This window comes from Centruroides vittatus, unplaced genomic scaffold, assembly GCF_030686945.1.
Source record: "Centruroides vittatus isolate TY-2023 unplaced genomic scaffold, ASM3068694v2 contig_150, whole genome shotgun sequence".
Lineage (NCBI taxonomy): Eukaryota > Metazoa > Arthropoda > Arachnida > Scorpiones > Buthidae > Centruroides > Centruroides vittatus.
In genome coordinates, this window is record NW_027120928.1 from 370,295 (window position 1) to 390,765 (window position 20,471).

Sequence of the window (20,471 nt, forward strand, 5' to 3'; positions counted from 1 at the left end):
TTGATTGGATGGAAGATAACTAATGAAGTTGCGAGTAATTCAAACACACAAAACACTCGAATAGTATCGATCTGTTTAAAATGACTTTTTCAAACAATAAACAAAGATTAATTAACGAAAACAAATGAATTACGTCAAACACAGAAAATAATAATCATTTTTTCCTTCTAGATAATCTAAAATAAACTTTCTTTCCGGCATAAATTTCGTATAATTAGTTTGCTTAGTAACGCCCCTGTAACTCAATTTTCACTGTTTACATATGCTAATTTTCGGTTTATTCACCAATAATAATAATAAGCTTAAATAAGTGCCTAATTTATCATTTTTAACAAAAATTATTCTAAAAATTCTCATCTTTATACAGAAAAATTCACTGTACAGTATTGCTGTTGAGGAATAAAAGTCAGAGGCATAGAAAGGGACAAGAGAAAGGGTCTACACGAAATAAAGAAGACTGTGGCATTCAGCCAGAGGTTACAAATCAACCAACGTTCGGCTAGTCGAATGTTACAAGGTCAAGTTTTGGGTGTCTCCTTACCGACAGCAACAATTTTGTCATATATCAATGTCATGTTGGTTTCTCCAAGGATTGCCGTAAGCCAGCTAGATAACTATTGTAGAACTTCGTGTGCAATTTGCATGGGAAGGAAAATTTAACCCCAGGCTTTCTTTACAAAATATCTAAAACTTGTTTGATATCTGTGTATATATTTTGATTGTACAGTTTCTATTTAATTTGTTATTCCATATAAATGCTATAGGTATGGTTTATTTGTTTTATTTAATTATTTTTTACCTAAAGTTTATTTCGATGTATAATCAATTTATTGTAAATAAATAAGTAATAAACTCTAAATTTGGCTAGAAAAAAGTTTTTTTAAGACGTGGGCCTATACTTTTCTTATGATTAAATCAATTCTGTTGTTAATTATTTACAGATTTTAATCAACAAATACAAATTTTTCTTCTTAATATTATTTATTTTAAATTTAAAAATAATTTAAAAATTAATTTTATACTTTTATTTTATTGTAACAAAAAGAAATGAATAAAATGACCTATATACAGTATAATAAAAAATATTCATATTTAACATTTATAATTTATTTTACTTTAAGTAAAATATAATTTATTCTCTCGCGGTTCATTTATATAGCATTTTTTTTAAATATTACATTCAGAAAACTTGCATAATAGTTAAATATATAGGCTATAGGCGTAGGCTAAAGGATACGTATACTTAATATTTTACGATAATTTACCAAGGAACTCCACCCTGTTTGAATGAGATTTATTCATTGTACTTTTTCCTCCCTTCATTTATCATAAATTTTATGAAATATAATTATTCTTAAATCGATTTTATATATAAATTTTTTACGTATTAAAATTATATATATATTAACTAGGTCTATGTCATATTAAATTTCTAAAATTAATTTCTTACATATTTTAGTCTGCGTAAGTGGAATAACGTTAACTTCTTACAATTTTTCTACGTTACACGTTAATTTAAACATTTTTATTACATTAAGAAGCGTAGAATAATTATAATTAAAGTGTAAATAAATTAAATAGATTTTAAAAATCAAAATTTACACAAAAATGTGATGAAATTTTCATTTATTTTTTTAATAGCTACTTTTACACACAAAAATACTCTTTTTTAATATTTAAGACAAATTATTTTCTTTTACATAAATTATCGTTACTTTTAAGAAATTTATTCTTAAAAATTATTTTAAAGTAAAATCCTAGCTTAAGGAAAGAAAAATTAATTCTAAAACGTCTGACCTTAGCGTTAACATATAACAACATAGGACATGTACAGTATGTTTAAATTTCCATTAAATTTGCAAACTTTAATTAATTCTAATGTCTCGGAACTCTTATCATTTAATTAAAATTCGAATTACTAATCGTAACAGGAAATAATTCACGATACAGGTTAATTACATAAACTTAAATTAATCGACCAAAAAGTTTAAATATTATGTCACCTCTATTTGGGTTATTTAATTTGACCAAAAATTTATACAATGAAGTTGGAATAACTTTAAAACTCTTTGTATAGAAGTGCAGTACAGTAAATGGGCTGAGAAATTCTGTTACACTTTCTTCTGAGAAGCTGAAGATCTTGCACTCATAACACATGCAAATTAGATATCTAACCATGGCATAGATCTTTGTAGAACTGAAAAAATCAGGAATTTTTATAATTTAATGTAATTTGTTTATATCAAGATTCATTTTCATGTACAGTACAGTACAGGAAACGATATGAAAGAACTTATTTTAAATTATTTCCAGATTCCTAAATAAAGATGCAATAAATTCATAATGTTAATTCCTTAAATTATACTGGCGATTTTATAATTTAAATACTTAACTTATATTTTTCTAATAAAAGAATATAAAGATTAATTGGCAAATTAAAGAAAATTTATTGTTTTATTCTATAGCTAACGTATAAAATAAATCGATTGTTCTACTTGCAGAGTTATGAACTTCACAATGTCCCTTCCTTATAAATATATTATTGCACAGTACAGTAAAATTAATATAAATCGATGAAGACTAATTCATCAATTCAGATTTTTTGAATTTATTTTTCTTCATTTGTTTTTTAAATGGAAATATTTTGATTTAATTAAAACTTTTCGAATATATTAATAGATAATTGAATATTTTTTAAATTGTTTGAAATAATAAATTATTCCATTTTATTGAAATAAATAATAACAATAGCAATTACATTTATAAAAATTCAATGTTTAAAAACCAGTATATTAGTAATTAATTATAATAAGACTAAATTATGGATATTATAATAATGATTATTTAAATTTTTCTTAATTGTTTCTAATTACCTATTCCACTTTAGTACATAAGAAGGTTATGATTAAGTTTTGATTTGTTTAGGAAGAAAACATTAAATAAATATCACGAAAAAATTATAAAATTTTACTAACGAACATATTTATAAATATATAATGTTAAATTAGTTTTAAAATTTGTTTAAATAGAAAATAAGTCACATCCAGAACATTGCTTATTTAACTGCCAATTATTTAAAAATATTTATAAATTTTTAATTAATAAATTATTTAAAAACAGATTTAAATATATCTAATAATAATCAATATTTTATTTGCATTAAGGCTAAGCCTTGTTACAGGGGGTTATTTTTCCAGTAATTTATTAGTATACATTTGTTACATGACAATCGTTTAATATACTGTACATTTACTTAAAGATCACAAGTAACATTACAATAATCATGTAATGTGCATTTTGTCATTAGTTTACTTTTAAATATTTTACTTTAAGTAATCTAATTAGTAAACGATATTTTATTTCTATTAATTTTTCATATATTTTTTAATTCTTTAGCGATTTGATTAAAAAAACCATTAATCCTATACATTTGATTTAACGTAAGATTGTTTAGTTTAGTTCTAAAGTCTTGATTAAAAAAAGCAGATTTAAATATATAAAAAGTATATTTTTATATTAATTTACATATTTAACATAGAAAAACTAATTTTTTAAAGTATAAAACTGCTTAAAAACAGAATGGAAGTAAGAGAAACATTAAGCTTAGTGCATCTGATATTTTGAAGTATAAAATTTTCTGTTTAAACTATTATAAAATGTAACACAATAGTAATATATAAAGGAATGCGAGTCATTGAACTCCCTCAGAAGAAAACTGGAAAAATTAATTATTATTAATCTGAAATGATTTTTATTAACTTGCTATAAAAAGGTTATTCACACAAAGGGATTTCCTTTAAAAAAATTAACCATGAATACAAACTATATGAACCTAATTATGAAACATTGATTAAACCTATAAATTCTTTTCTTTAATATATATTTTATATAAAAAATAGGATATAAATTATACTAATCTCTGATAAATGAGCATATTCAAAAAAAATTTCAATTAAAATTATGAAATTTATAATTCTATGATGCAATATTAATTTTAACTTCATTTCATAATAATTAATGGCAATTTAATTTAAAAAAGGAGAGATTTTTGTAATTATAAGAGCATTATAATTCAATTCTTTCATATTCTCGATAATACACTTTAACTTTAAAAAATTTGATATAAATTATAGTCTAATAATAATAATTTAATTCCTTTAAACTTTTAATAATGCATTTTAATCATAAAAATTAACGAATGTGTTGTAATTTATTCTTAATGGCTAATTTGGAATTATAAATTAGAAGATAAAATTATAATTTAAGTTTATAATAATGATTATACACTAATTTCAACGACCATAAAATTCTATGTAATTGTTCTTATTACTTTCTTTTCTTAAAGTTAAACGTGCAACACACCCTTAAGATATTTCTCTACAAGTTAAATGTATACATTAAAAAAAATTTCTCTTCCTTTCAGGCATAATTTAATTCTCCATTATTGGATTTTTGTTCAATTATGGAAGCCACAAAATTACTTCCTTACATTAGTAGGTTACACTGTTTAAATGAATATTCTGTAAAAGGTCACAAACTTAACTTGTTATTCTTATTTTTTTGTTCCATTCTTTCAAATTTAACACCTTCGCATTATATTGTATCATCATAAAATTTTCATTTTTATTATTTTTTAGTAAATAACCTTCAATTTAATGGCGTATAATCTATAATTATGTTTTGTTAATAATAACTTTTTATAGATCAATAAATTATTCTAATTGTAGATGAATTTATGCTCTTGTTTAAATTATTATTTAAAATTAACTAAATGATAATGAATCGTTTATAAACTATAAGAAATTTTAAGTGTTTACAGTATATAACAATACGAAGTCCTCGTGTAACAATACAAATAAAGTTTAATAACTTTATTTGTATTGTACACGTGACAGAAATATACTGTAAATAATGTATAAAAGTTCTAAAGGTTTTATTTATATGTTGTAAATATTTGTTGAATTAATTTTTATTTTCAAATTCTTTAATCGATTTATAATGCCAACAATAGAACAAAAGGTTAACTGTATATTATGGCTTATACTATAGAATTGAAGGTTATAAGAGTTGTATGTGCAGTAAAAATTTAAGGAGTAAGCATTGGTATGACGTTTAGGCCTACTGTGTGTTTTTATAATGTGTGTCCGAAGTTATTAAAGTTTAAAATTGAACATGGACTCACTCTGTTTTATTTATTTTTAAGGTTTTAGGAAATAAATTAAGTTTTGATTGTTTAATTAACTCTAATTAAATTCGATATTTATAGCGTATATATACGCTATTTAAGGTAGATAATACCTTAAGTAGATAAATTATGTATGTATTAATGTACTAGGTTTACTACGAACTTAAAATAATTTATGTCATTACTAAATTTACATGTATTTTGTGGAAAAATATGTAAAATGCAAGATAAACTCAAAAAATTAGGACATGGAAATTAAGACCAAGGATTTGTCCCAGTTTCAATATTTTTAATTAAATTTTTAATGATTTATCATTTTGAAAATCTAGTTTACAGAAGTCAATAAAATTAAATTTATGTTTCTGTTTTAAATTAAATTTTATTTTTATGACTTAATCTTCAAATAAATAAATTCATAATAAAATTCCTATAATTTTTTAAATAGAAAATTTTCAGTTGTGTTTTTTAAGTTAAATGAAACAAATAATACGCTAATAAAATATAATGTTTAGATAATTTTTAAATTTAAAATGTAAAAATTAAATCCGTTCTTCACTAAAGCAAAGAACGAATCATCACTTCCGTAGCAAACGCCTTAAGGTTGTTAAACGAAGCCATTACGACTAATGACAACTAACTATAGCCTTGTGTTGTTTCTTAACAACAGACCGCAATCCCAGTTGACGACGCCATATCAATTGAAATTACTCTTTCATGTTCCTTTGTAAAAGAAAAGTCACTTCACTTGAAATTTGTTCAGTAGTCAGTCATTACAGAAGGCATTGACTCCACCTCTTTGGATTCTATAACAGCTGCATTTTATATGTATCAAGAACTATTCTTTTATACTTATTTCTTTGATTTTTGCTTACTGATTATATTATTTAACCTTCCCATTTCCTATGCCATTTCATTTTTTTATTTAAAGATTTCATTGCTTGATAAAAATTCCCTTTATTCTTTAATTTCCATGTCTTATAATAGCTCTATTTTAAGAATTATTTGTTTTTTCAAATGGTCGACTTTTTCCCATGTTGAAATTTTTTGCAGAAATGAGTAAAAAGTCGTGTTGTATAAAAGATACAAAAGCACTTTGGAGGGTGATAGATAACTTCCGTAGTTCAGAACCAACGAGTAGAGACTTGGTTAAAGTACTTTAGGGCCTTCTCAGAATGTAAAAATATTCCTTTTTTGTACACAATGACTTGTTAATGCACAATACACACACGAAGATTTATTTAATGTGACTAACTTAACTGATAAACAAGGAAAATGAAGAATAATACTGCTCCAGGACATGACTACGTTTCCAATTCTGTAAATCAAAAATTTGCCGGATTACCGGAAATATTGTAGAATTCTTGGTTAGATAATTTAATGATTTATATAACGTAGATAAAATTCCGGAAGATTGGAATACGTTTATTCTGCATATGCTGTTTAAAAAAAGGTGAGAAGATTCCACAAAATTATAGACCTACACTTTTTTCAGATTTACGTAAGTTATTTACTTCAGTTTTGCTGACAAAATGGGTTAAACCAAACAATTATGGAAATCCCACACAGCTTGAATTTCTTAATAATGGAGGTACTATGTTGGCCTTATTTAATTGCCATCATTCCGCTGCAATTTGGTAAAAGAGAGAAACATATATTTGCTTTATTCTTTAGATGTTGAAAAAGCCCATGATTCGGTCAATATATCTAATTTAAGACAGGACAAAAACAGATAGACAAAATTTTATAATTGGTATATTGTTCGGTCAATACAATATTGTGATTAAATGGGGAGATATTCAATCATCATCCTTCAAGACAAATTGTGGCTTTCTGCAGTGTTACCCTTTATAACTGCATTTATTTTACCTTTACGTGTTTGATTTTAATAATTGTTTTGAGGAAGAGGAAGGTGGTTACTTAATCGACAAGCAGATTGTACGCTCAGTGTCGTATGCAGATGACATTGTGTTAATTGCGCTGACTGCAGCTGCATTACGTAGGAAGATACAGACTTTACAGAGTTTCTGTGAAAGAATTCGAATTAAAAATTAATTCTAAATAAATCGTAAGTGATGGTGTTTCGTAACGAAGCTAGACTACTAAAGAAACACACACGCATAATAATTAGGAGTCAAACTATTTCCTGTTACATCGTTTGTAAATATTGATTATAAATATGTCTGGGTTATTGAAACAGTTAAGCTGTGTGAAACCTTGTTAATCAATTTAAGATATTTAATTCTATTATCGTGAATTCTGTGAATTATACTTTACCTGTTTGGTCTTTGACTAAATGTCAAAGATTAGAAACTATACAAAATAAATTTATTAGTAAGATTTCTCTTTAGAATATAATATGCCTGACAGTTTTCTCAGATTAGAGTTAAATAGATTTAAATTATGTCCGTACTTTATTTTAAAAAAGGATAAATTTTCTTAGAAAAATAAAAGATAGTGATTTGTTATCATCTAATTTATTAAGAATAAGAATTAGTCCTAATAATAATAATAATTGTATTCAGATTTATTATATTTCGAATAGATATTGATTTTCTATGTGGCATTTATGGAGAGGAACGAGTTTAGAGAAACTCTTTGTTCCCAATTGATCCAGTATATTTTCTAGATATCTTTTATACAAGATATAAATGAACTTAAAGTAAAAAACTGTGAATGGTACACTATTACTTTAATCTACAGATCTCTTTGTATCTACAGATTAATAATTATCTGTTTCTTAATTTGCAATTTAACGTTAAAAGTTTTTTTCATACAGATGAGATTAAATAGAGAATTTATTACAATTAATAAGACTATGATTTGAATAACGATAATTGTCACAAATGCTATGACAGAAATTCTAAACTTCGCATCTTTTGTTCGTGTAATGAAGCACAAATTATAATGCCCATATAATTTTAAATTGGACATCGTCAAAAAAGAAAAGTTTTTTATAAACTACATTTTTCACAAATCAATATTCAACTTATATAACTATTTTCAATAATTTATTGTACTGTACAAGATTAATGCAGTCCGATTTTTCATGTATTTAGAAAGTGTATGAGAAATCTGGTGTAATTACACTGTTATAAAAGTAACAATTGTTATATAAAATTTTTGTATCTTAGCTCCTACGTAAGGGGGGAAATTGATCCCTATACAATAAAAGTTCATTGAATAACAAAGGAACTGATTGGCTTCTTGATTTGTTTTCAGATTAATTACAATTTGAAAAATATATGTTCCAGTCGTATATTTTAGAGACAGTTATATGACATTTTTTTATTCGAATATACAAATAAGTACTCAAAGTAGCCTATATTATCTGTTTTTTTACGTGTGTAGCTTAATTTTTTCATTTCATTATATATTTAAAAAATATATAATTTATTTTCACATTATTTCATAATGACTGACTGGAAAATAATTGTAATTCTATTAAAAAATGTACATAAATTAATTTATATAAATTCATCTACATACTTAATTCAAAACATAATTCAGGTTTTTATTTAATCTTACTAAATTTAAATATTTAAAAATTAAGAAAGCAATAATTTAAAAGTATAACTTATAGTTTAAAATAATTAAATCTATATGAACAGTCGACCTATAGATTTGTATATAGATCTAACCTAAAAGATGACACTAGTTGAGACTTGTAAATGCAATTAATCCTTCTTTTATAGTGGTCAATGTTTAATTCCTATAAAATAAACACAATCCCTAAAATTCGCATACTGTAGATGATTTCAAGTGAAACTTAAATTAATATAAATTTTTTCAAAAGATTATTTCAACGTGGATAATTTGATTTGTCACACAATAGATAATTTCGCTGTTACAATCGCATATTCGATTCTCGAGCACTAAGTAATAAGTTATAAAATAAACTGTATATCATTAAAATATGTTATTCTTAAACCTTTAGCAAAGTATATGTACTTCAGAATTTATGGGGCTATGATGTCACTAAGCGTAATAAATAAGGTTGAAACCAATCGTGATTAAGTAGGCTCCGAATTCGATTGCCATTTAGACCGAAATTCTTTTTCGTGTAGATTTTTTCAATGATTCCAATTACTGTACATAAGAAGAGGAACGAAATAATCTTATAATTATTTTATTATTTAAATCAAAATTACTTGAAAAATTGTCAAAAGTAGTAACGAGATATTACCGTTATACTTAATAAACTTAAATACAATATAACCAAATTTGTACTGTAAAAACTACGTATATAATAATTAATCGTTTCATATAAATCATTTTAGATCTATCGTCAAAACTGTCATCTACAATTTATTCTATTCATTTTATTTCACTATTTTCATAAGACATAAAAATATTTACATGTAATTAAAATAAATATTACACAAATATAAAGTGATAAAAATAAATCGATTTTATTTTCTTAACTACTCATCATTAATACAACTCTCATCTTTGTTAAAATGTTTAATACTTATCTTCTGCGTGTTCTATGGGATCATCTATGTGAAAATGGAGTTTTTTGTACTTAATTTTGCTTCCTACTCTTGTCACTTTTATTTATTAAAGATATTGACAGCATTTTTAAAATTAAAATCTACTCTTTTATGGCTCTAAGAACGACAGAATATCTCTTTCGGGTTTAAATGGTCAGATTATTTAATCCTAAAGCTGTTCATAAATCTCTTCATAATCCTACAAGAGGTATAAATCTTTACCACGAATTATTTTCAGAATTTTATGCCTCTCTTAGGATTTAATCCTCATTTCCTCACCTTACGACGTTCTTCCAAATTACTGATGAGAAAAAATCGAAAAAAATAATCATTTTAACAGAGATTTCTTTCATTTTTTATTTGTGAATATTGTTATTTCCTTAACTTTTATTCACATAGTTTCATATATTAATAATCTGCTAATACTATCACCCATCTTATAATTTATTTAAATTTCTCCGTATAAGGAATTTTTAATAATTCATTTCCCGAAAAACTAGAACTTTTTCTCTCTTTAGCAAATACATACATACATACATACATATATATATATATATTTTAATGCGTGACTTTTCTATGAACAAAAATATCAGTGACTAGTCAAAAAATTATCGGAAGAAGAGGGTACTATTGTATGATAGTGATTATAAAAGATTTTTTTCTGTTTTTTTTCTTAAAATTTTGAGTTTATCCTAATGTGTTCCACCTGGTATATGTCTCTAAACATGTTGGTACATAATTATATCCATTGGCTATCGGTCGATAACGGTTATTCAATACAAAAATATAGTGAAAAAATGCCTTTGTTCTAAGCTTAATCTCTAGTTTGTTGAGGTTGATAGTAATACCGCAAAAGGAATGGTTTTATTTATTATTTTAATAATATAAAAATATATTATATTTAAGATTATGTTATCTTACTTCGTAATTACAATTATTCACATATGTTTTAATGCAATATTGCCTCATATGTAGTTTTATATTTAATGTCAGAGATAATCACTCATTAAAATTTATGTATGTGGTGTAATGTGCGCTATATTTTGCAACTGCATGTCGTAAACACTATCTTGTTGATATAAATTACTGAAATAAAAGATTATTAATTATTATTTAATTAAATATTATGTTTGTCGCACATTATAGTAAAGTCGTTCAGCATTCAACTTTGACATAAATTTAACATATTATAGTAAATTCTTTTGTTATTCAATATATGAAAGGGAATTTTATAGGAATTTTAGGGATGTACATATGACTTAATTACAATAAATGTTAATGTCTTATAAAAGAAATTAATGATAAATTTTAATTTTCTTCACATTGGAATCAACTATGATATTTCAAATAGAAAATATGAAAATATTTTTGTTTTAATACATAAATATGTGTTTATAATCTAAAATTAATACGTGAGGGAATTTTTAAATGTTCTTTCATGACAATTTAAGATTATAAAGCCAGAATTTTTTAAATTAATGAAATAATTTTTCATCTTCTATCTTCCTTGTAAGCCACCAATGACGTTAGATCCCCTTTCTCTTTAAATTCTTTTGGAAAATAATTAAATTAACATATTCTATGAGAAATGAAAGATAAAATAATATGAATTTAATAAAAATAATTAAATTTTATTTAATTAAACTATGTAATTAATTTGCTTATTAACTGTACCTTAATTGAGTTTCCAATTGTTTGTTCATTTAATTACCATTGAACGTGCATAATCACCATTATTTAATTTTCGTTTATCATAAGTAAAACCATCAAAATGTTATGTACAGTACTTTATTTGCTTCATGACATTAATTTTACTTTTTTTATAACAAAATCTCCAGTTTTGTAGCAAATATTAATTTATACTCTTACATATTTTTATGCATTAAAATATAAATTAATTAGTATTCGTGGAACTGATATTAGAATAATAATAATAATAATAATGATCCAAAGAATCATTAAGAAATATAAAAATAGATATGTACTGTACTGTACAGTACTAAAATTGTGTGTACTGTACTTTTATATGAGTTATATACAGTACTTACGTAATGTGATATAACTTTGGAATTTTTATGTACACTGTACAGTACATATAATTCATTCTAAATTTAATATCAGTCTATTAATTCAAGAATAGAATTATACTTTATAATTCTACGAAATTTCCTCATTAGTATTAATGAGAATCATAGAATAAAATTATAAAAAAATACAGTTTAGTTGTCCTGATGCCACGATTTTAATGTTTACATATTTAATTAATTCTGTAAAAAATTATAGTTAAAATTTACTGTCTATTTATATAGAATTTTAATAAAATTATATTTCTTCTTAAATATTATAATAAAGTTTTCAAAATTTATATAATAAATATCGAAAATCTAAAAAAAAAATTTAAAGTGTAAGATTTACGTGAATACTGTACAGTACACTACAGTAAAAACTCGTCCAAAACGGAACCTGAATAAAACGGAAACCTGCCTAAATAGAAAAAATTCTTCGAAACGGAGCGATTTCCTATGTTAAAGAAAAAAACCTGTTCAAAACGGAAACCTTCCAAAACGTTCGGTTCCGTGCGATTCCGGTTTATACAGGTTTTACTGTACACGTTAGAAGAAAATGAAAATTACGAAAAAATTTCTTAGCATTATTACTCCTATCTACAGAAAATTTTCATATTGTGTGCATAATGTAGGAGTGATAATTATAAAAGAACTTTACTTAATTTTTTTATACTAGCACGTGTGTATATAGGCGTAAATTTTAATTTTTAATCCATTTTTTATTATAATTTCTTAGCGTATTTAGGATTATTTTACAGTAAAACCTGTGTAAAACGCAATCGCGCGGTACCGAATATTTTTTCCGGTTTGGCAGCTTCCGCTGTACTTAGGTTCGGTTTTGGACAGGTTTAGTTGTATATGTAAATTTTATTTATATAAAACATTAATATATATTTTATTATATCAAAGCCACTATCATTAATTCTTTCAGATACATAAACAGAACGATGACAATCATTCGAAAAAAACACAAAATTAACATAGGATGAAATCGAAGATGGGATCAACAAATTGATTAGTTCCATCTTATTATATGTTTCTACAGTACAATAAGTTAGTAATTTACACATATTATATACGAGAGAGAAAAAATTGATAAAAGTATTTAAAAAAAATGATAATGTGTTAAAAAAGTAAGTTGTAATTTACATAAGTGAGTGTATCACCGGTGAACGAAAATATATTTTTTTAACCGGTTATGGTTGATTAAAGCTGTTAGAATGCCGATAGACGTTTAATGTTTTCTTCTAGTCGTTTCAGAAGATTACACTCTTGAGATTCTTTAAGTACAAGAGAGAGAAATGAGATGGGAGAGCTTGAAAATCAAGCTTCTCTAACGCCTTGTAACCACGTAAGTTCGCGTGCCAAAAACAAGCCATGTTAATTATTATTACAGAGCAGAAGTCGAAGTGAACAGACGGAAAGCAGTTTGCTGTAGACAACGTATCGATATCAGCACACAATATACTGACAGAAAGAAAATATCCTGGTGAGTTTGATACTTTAAGCGAAATTCTATAGAAAATGGCTATTAGTATATATATAAAAAAAGAAAGAAAAAACCTGTTATTGCTCATAATTCATGCGTGTAATATTTAGTACATATATTTAGCATTATATTAATTATGTTAGTGGTATCACCAATCACGTGACGATATCTTCTAGTACGTAGTTAAAAAGCAGGTGTGATATCCAGATGCTCTCGTATTGTCTTTTATACGAGAGATCGATAAAAATAAAATCTTTCTTGGTGTAATTTATAATCTGCAATTAATTTAAAATTAAACAGTAAATCATACCTTTGTTGATATTGTGATAAGTTTCGATGAATCGAATGACAATTTCTATGGTTTAATGAGCTTTTAATGGTTGTAAAGATCGATAAAGTCTATTTTTACAAATGATTTAAGCGTATTTTTAATATTTGACTTAACCAGGAAGATATTTATTTATTATTCTTTTAATTGTTTGTGATAGTTTGTAACTAAATGCGTAATATTTCCTTGTCCTTATTTATAAAATATGAATTAAAAATTTTAATTTTTGAAAAAAATATGCGATTTATATCAATGTGTGTTAATTCTGATTTATCGTTTCCGGATATTCTAGAATTTTTAAAATTAGGTAACTTATTTAGATTTACTTTAGATTAAATGTAAATTAAATTTACCATAATTTATAGGATATAACATTTTATAGTTACGTAAGAACGTCTGTGGATTTTATAATTTTAATGCTTTATAATATAAAAATTTCTTAATAATAATTTGAAAGCTTATGTACTGTACAGTACATGTGTTTGTACAATACGTTTGAATATATTACAAAAGTTATATAAAATGCAGTGTAAATTAATATACTTTTCTACCTCTCTCTTGTCTGTATGAGTGTATACGTTAGATCTATACCAAAATTAACAAGATTTTAGCTCAGAGTATACTCTATATTATTATCACTTGCATTGATTTTTTGCTTTTTTGATTTAATATTTAGTTAATTAATAGTGCATATTATAACATTAAGAATTAAAACAGTAATTAACTACTTTAAAATTATTTAAAATAGAAACATTTTTTACGAATTTGCAATTACGATTTACAATTATATCTTCCAAATGAGATTATTATAATCCCCAATTAAATGTTTTTCATTCAAAGGAAAAAAGTCTTCTAAACCCGAATAGAAGCAATATCTAAGTTTTTTTTTAAATAACAAATTAAATACAGGGAAGCTCAAAAGTCTGTTAAACGGTGTTATATTTAGTGTTACAAGTACAGTACACTTGTGAACATGAATCATAGATAAAATGAAACATAAATTGCAACATGTTTTTCTTTTAGAAAACTGGTGAAAACACACACACACATTGATTATATATATATATAATCATTCTATTCAATCTATATACACGATTGATCATTTTAGTATTTGAATAAGACAGTAATTTAATCTTAACAGTATTTAATTGACTTTTGATAGTTCTGTGTACTGTACATAAATTTTACACAAGTTACTTTTGTTGTAAGCATATGTTACATTCTTTACAGTAGGAATAATATAATTACTCTTCTTTGAGCTCAAGTTCTTGCTTAAATATTTTAGGATTTGTCATACACCAATGGCGAGGCTTTTAAATTGTAGTGTTGATAATTATTTTGTTAACGAAAATATTTCCTACAATTTAAATGCCTCGCCATTGGTGTATGACAAGTCCTAAAACACTTAAGCAAGAACTTGAGCTTAAAGAATAGTTATACAAGGACAAAAAGCTTAAAACCAATCAGAAAAGTATAATATAAACTATTTTAAAATATAAATACTTTAACTCCTTGTATATTTAACTACATAGAAGTCCTAAAAGTCAGTTAGACGTTGTAAAGATGAAGTTACTATCTTATTCAAACACTTAAATGCTCAATTTTGTGTGTAGGTATATGTGTAATACGGTTAACTGACTTTTAGGCCACCCTGTATTTAATTTCGTAACCAAATCTATTACCAAAAAGTTTAAAACAACGTATATCTTATGTAAATAAGATATACGTATATAAAGAAAAACGTTAGATTAGTTGAGTTAAATAAGAAAGCACCCCTTAATATAGTATAACCTTCCCTTTGGTTAATAGAGCTATTCTATTTTAATTTAGAGTTATCCTAGAATCTCTACGTGTCAAATATGTTAAATAAATCTTGTTAATGAACTAAATTAGTTTTTGTTCACTAATGTCATAAATTAAGATAAACATCCCTGCTTAACATCATCTTATTCTACGTACCGTACACGTGTTTATAACAAAAAAATTTATTCAGTACATATCGGATAAAGTTAAACGACATTGGAACAAATTTATGGCATGTATTTAGTTAGAAATCCTTGAAACAGTTCAGTTGAAGGCCCCTTTCTCCCAATTAACAGCGGCAAAACTTTGCAGAGACATAATACGTCATCTAATAGCCTAGACCAACAACATTCTAGATGGGAAAAAGAGATGTATTTTTCGACAAGAATCTAGACTATTGGCCTTAGGCGTGACCGATTATTAATGTTCAAATATTTTCAAGCTTTATTCGATAGAAATTATATATTTTTAATTTCGTTTAAATACTTTTAAAGTAATTTTTTTCTCCGTATTCTTAATGTGAATTAAGTAAAAATTTAAACATTTTGTATAATATAAAGTATACTTTTATGAATGCTTAATGCAAAAATACTTAAAATGGATCTTAGATATTTATAGTATATACATCATCATCTAAAATATAAACATCAATTAAAATTAAATGTTAATCCTTAAAATGTCCATATATTTTCTAATAAATTTAATTATTAAGAGCAAAATCTCTAATTAAATTTATTTTTAATGTTGATACATGTTTATTATTTAATATTTTAAAATAAATTATTTAAAAAAGCATATTTATAGTTATACAATAATTTATCCATTATATCTTTTTAACCATCTACTATATTAAATGCTCTCTTGTTATAATAATTAATTTATAATTAGTTATAATAATAGACTAATAATTATCTTTATTCAAGCATAAAATAAACTTAAAATAAATAATTTCATTTCAGAAAATTAATAATTTATAATTAAAATATTGAAAGGAAATCAATTGCCATATTAATTACAGTCTAGAACATATTTTACATTAAAAATGAGGTTAAAATACTAAACTTTCTAGGTTTAAATCGTAATAAAATATTTTAAATTTTTAATTAAATTGACAAGTAAATACTTAAATATTGAAAATTGTGAAAATAAAATAGAATAATAATTCAAAACTTTATACAGATATATATTGTTTACTAATACCTGATATTTAATAAGTGCACGTAGATAAAAGTATAAAGGTAAACATTTTAGGCCTCGTCTATGTCTGTGCGTATATTTGTTTGTATGTTCCCTAAATATGTCTGTATGTATAATATATACACATTACAATACTTTAATCTATATAAGTATGTGATATTTTAGAATTTTATAAGATAATAAGATCAAGTAGTAATGGATTGTTGGATTTGTAGACCATAAGAGTCTGGTTCGAATCCATCTGGATCTTGCGAGTTTTCATGAGATTTATCTATTTTTCTTTTATTCTGTTTATTTAACTACGAATCAGGATTTTAGAAAATAGGCAAAACAGTTCACAGTGTATTGGATCAACATTTTAAAATTATATGACAATGGCTACCACATTATACGATACGTAAATTAATAAATCTATACACTATTTTCTGAATATTGAATTCTATGCTAAAACGTTTACGGATATTCTGAATTTCGACAGAATGACATCACCATTTTCTCTACTTAAATGAATTTTGAGCCCTAATTATTTAAATTTATCAAAATATAATAAAGAAATTTAATAGATGCAATAAAGGACAATAATTTCAAAAACTTTGGCATAGATTTAGTCTATTTGATTCAAAAAATAGCAGAATGCAATTAAGTTAAACATGAATTTTGGCTAAATTACACGTATTAATTCAAATAAATAACTTATAAAATAATCAAAAACTAAAATTAAAAACAATTTATTTTCCAGAATATTTTTTACTATGAAGTATATTATATACATCCTAATAGTTCAAGAGTTTCTTTCTAAATATTATAATATATAATTCAAATTATTTATTAATTACTCAATATTTATAACATTGAACTAAAAAATGTGTAATTTTATTATTAATAAACTCTATGTTTAATCGTACAGTACAGTACAATTGTACTCAATTGTAGAAAATATAAACGGAAATAAATAAAATCTAAAAAAAATTTTAAATGTATAGGCCTATAAATTATTTATTAATTTAGTAAAAACAATTCTAAATTTAACATTTCTAAAAAATTTTTGATATTATTTCCAGTTCAAATAAATTGACTTAAATATTGTATGTTATCTTTAGTTATCAGTAATTTTTGAATTAAAAAAATAGAAGATAATATCACATGTTTATAAAAGTCATATAAATGGTATATAAGAATGTAAAGGAAGTTGATAGGCTATATTTACAAAAATAATAATGCTTAATTGAAATAAAACAATAGAAGTAATTGGATGTATTTTGTGTTACGAGACTATTAATGAACAATAACATACAGAATTATTAATGAAAGAAATTATACGAACGGCAAAAAACCTTTCTCTTTTTTATTATTTTTTTCTTTTTACGTTTAGTTAATGGCAAAAAAGTAGGCAAGTAATCGGCTGTCTATTTAGTGTTTTCCGCTCGGTTGGAAGCGAGCAAAACTGACAGGATGTTCATTTCTATTCAATTAATATCCCTCAGGACTTTCTCTTCATTCGCTTAAAAAAAAATCTCAAGCAAGAGGAAAGTGAAAATCCTGCCTTTAATGAGGAACTGACACAAACTCCATTGTTTAACCATAAAACGAAGGGAGCACATCTTCACTTTTTGTTTGTTCCTCCGATTGACCTTTAACCTCATCTTTAACTTCGTAATTTTTCTTTGTTTAAAAAATAATAGCGGCATTTATTTATTGTTTGTTTTTTCGTTCTTTATTTTGTATCGAAAGAAATCAAGTTTTATTATAAGATAATGTATTATACATAATGTTTATATTATTATTAGAAAATTATTAATTATAATTAATAAAAATGTTTAATAGTTTTAAGGAAATAATTCGATTTAAGAACATATTCAGGAATAAATAATTTAATATTTTTCTAGAATAAGTTTTAAGGAAATTATTCTTTTTAAAAAATTTTAATGTAATTTTTATAACTTTTTATCTTATTTTATGTTAAATATGTTAATTTAAATATAAAATTAAATGTTTTGTAAACCTTATTTTATGGTCTTATAGACTTAAACATATAAATTTGTAAGACCATTAATACGTTTTCTTAGTACTGTACAATTCATACATTTAGATATTTACAAACTTATAAATTTAAAATAAACATAGATTTTGACTTTGTTTTAAATATATTAGACAATTTATTTTACTTAAATTTAATATATTTTCTATTAAAAGCATCTGTACTTAAAGAAAAAATCTTGTAATATTTGTAAACAAAATTGAATTTTAAATAGATTAACAAAGTAACAAGTCATTGCATAAAAGTGCGATTTTTATTAATTTCAACATTAAATTATTCAGAAAATTTTGTAATTTGTTTCTGAATTTTAATATATTATAGTAAAAAAAACCTGTACAAACCGGAAAAATTATTAGGTACTGTGCAGTACGTGCGATTCCAGTTTACACAGGTTTTACCCGAATTTCTTTGCAGAAATTTAACATTATTTAGTTTGAAATTTCGAATCAAGTTAAAATTGAAGTGTATTTGCATAACATCTGCATGATTTTATTTAACAAAATGAAAATTTTTTAATGTTTTATTTTAAGAAAATATTGAGAGTTCTTTTCCCTGCGTATTCGAATTTGAAATGTCAAAAATATGGCAGCAAAATCTCCTACAACGTGATTTATCCCAACGAATTTATTCTTTTCAATCACAGCTTTCTATACAATTAATTTAGAGCTAAAGATTTTTACTTTTAACATTCTCTAAACAGATTTGAGTATTTATTCGCAAAATATATGTTAAAATTACCATTGCTCAGTACTAATAGTTCTCGATTATATTGCAATAACCAAGAATTACATTAATTATCAAATATCTACGACTTTAAATTATAACTTAAATAATGAATTCAACTGCTAATTAGGGAGATGTGTTGATATTTTATTTATAAATATATCAACTGTAGAACATTAGGCGTAGATTGTGTTTATTATAATAGTAAAATAATTGAATGAAGCAAACCTATTTATAATATATTTTTAAAAGTTTTTTAATTTTGAAATTATTTTGTGAATAAGTACATAATGTGTTTAATTATTGATTATTTAAACTTCACTCATCATTCTAGTCTGCTCCAATCACAATCAGGTTGTCTGGAATTAATCAAATTGAGCTCATTGGTAGATAAAAACTGCTGAGAAAAATTCATATTAAATGCAAAAACTAATAAAAATTTAATATTAAATGTATTCGTAAGGTTATTTTCTGTAGCATTTAATCTAAAATAATGGAAGTTATTGCTAATTTAGATATAAATACAGTAAAAGTTAAAATGGAACTTGAATAAACAGAAAGAAACCGAGCGATTTTTTAAGTTAAATTTTGCTGTAATCCGAAAATTTGTTTAATGAGGAAAGAGCTTTATGGGTATGAAGAACGTAACTTAACCTGAATAAAGCGGAATATTGCGATTTCACTTGTAGACAAATAAGTAAAAGGTATAACGGTCACTACAGGGCATGGAAACCTGTATTATGAACATGATCCTTGTCACATGAACAAAGGTCACGTGCCGAGGAGATATACGGACACGTCTTTGTTCAGTCTTGGTTAGAATCAAATACTTTTAAAAATCGAGAACTTCGACAATCGGAATGACTTTCGAGAATCGAGTTCTCGACAACATGTAATTCGTTGTTACCAATGAGAATACGGTAACACATGTCAATTTGCCTTGTACTGTACGTGTTACGGAGTAGTTATTAATTAATAGTTCCGAATAGTCGAGTTGGTTAAAATGTTGATATTTACAGGGATTGAGGTAATGATTAATTCGAGTATTAGAATTACTCGAGAAATCAGATCACAGAATAACTTGATGAGAATTTCCGACGGTACACAGAGACAGTAGTTCTTTGTATTTGAATTGAATTGTACACTGTCTTA

General features: G+C 24.5%; 2 long non-coding RNA genes across 2 annotated transcripts in view; one reads left to right on the forward strand and one right to left on the reverse strand.

The window, feature by feature from the left end:
• The window catches only part of LOC136968657 (uncharacterized), a 130,310-nt gene that overhangs the window by 80,044 nt on the left and 29,795 nt on the right, over positions 1–20,471 (reverse strand). The window lies entirely within an intron of this gene.
• The window catches only part of LOC136968656 (uncharacterized), a 37,688-nt gene continuing 30,198 nt past the window's right edge, over positions 12,982–20,471 (forward strand). Inside the window, exon 1 of the long non-coding RNA XR_010879685.1 lies at positions 12,982–13,230. This is a non-coding gene — a long non-coding RNA (uncharacterized lncRNA). The remainder of the gene's footprint in view (positions 13,231–20,471) is intronic.